The sequence below is a fragment of the Oreochromis aureus genome, linkage group 9 (genome assembly GCF_013358895.1).
Source record: "Oreochromis aureus strain Israel breed Guangdong linkage group 9, ZZ_aureus, whole genome shotgun sequence".
In the NCBI taxonomy this organism is placed as follows: Eukaryota; Metazoa; Chordata; class Actinopteri; order Cichliformes; family Cichlidae; genus Oreochromis; species Oreochromis aureus.
Window position 1 is genome coordinate 38,434,750 of NC_052950.1, and position 944 is coordinate 38,435,693.

The following is a 944-nucleotide window of genomic DNA, read 5'->3' on the forward strand; positions in this document are numbered from 1 at the left end:
TGTAACTCCAAAAGCGGCGCTCTTTGCCTCTCACCGCGATCTGATTCTGACTGCTCATCACCCTGTTTTCCAGGTGCTCGCTCTCTTTCCCAGTGGCACAGTTTGTAATGACACAGGTCTGCAACCCAAAGGTCGTGGGGTCAATTCCACCTTGGTCAACATGTTTTTTTTTACCTACAATTTACTACACTATCACAGACCACTAATTCATATTGATCATTTACTACAATTCTGCAAACTTTTATGATTTTAGCAGCTTTTCTAATATTGACCTCAGATTCTTGTTAACACTCCATGGCACAAATACTCTTCCCTTTAGGCTCTGTGTATGTGTGTGTGTATCAATATTTCTCCCATTTTAAAGTATTACTCCTCTATAATTGTATTTCTGTTAAATCAAAGTACTTTTACTACATCTTAGTACTTCTGCTCAATCATAGTATTTTGCCAAATCATGGTTTTGTGCCAAATCATAATATTTCTGTTATGTTATAGTATTACTACTAAGTGGAGGAATTTCTGTCATGTTACAGTATATGTGCTGATTACAGTATTTCTGTATAATAGAATTTTGGCAAATCTCCTCAGACCAACACAAAGTCTGAAAACTCTCCATAGAAAGTCAATGGAGAGTTTGTTCAAAATCACCGCTTGATTTCTGTAATGAGAGGCATATTCGAATCGTCATATCTCCTTAACGAAGCAAAGTTAAGACATGAGGCTTGTCCCGGTATATCTTCAGACACTCCTGACGCTCACAATTCAAGAATTTTTTTCTCACCTATTACCGTTCTCAGATGAGTTAGACTTGTTTGAGGGTAGGAAATTCGTCGTTCGCTCAGATTTCTTCAGATTTCAAACTCTGGAAATGAACCACTTTTTTCTCTCATCATATCTTTTTAATGGATATCAACAGACACCTGAAAATTTCCAAGATTGTTCAC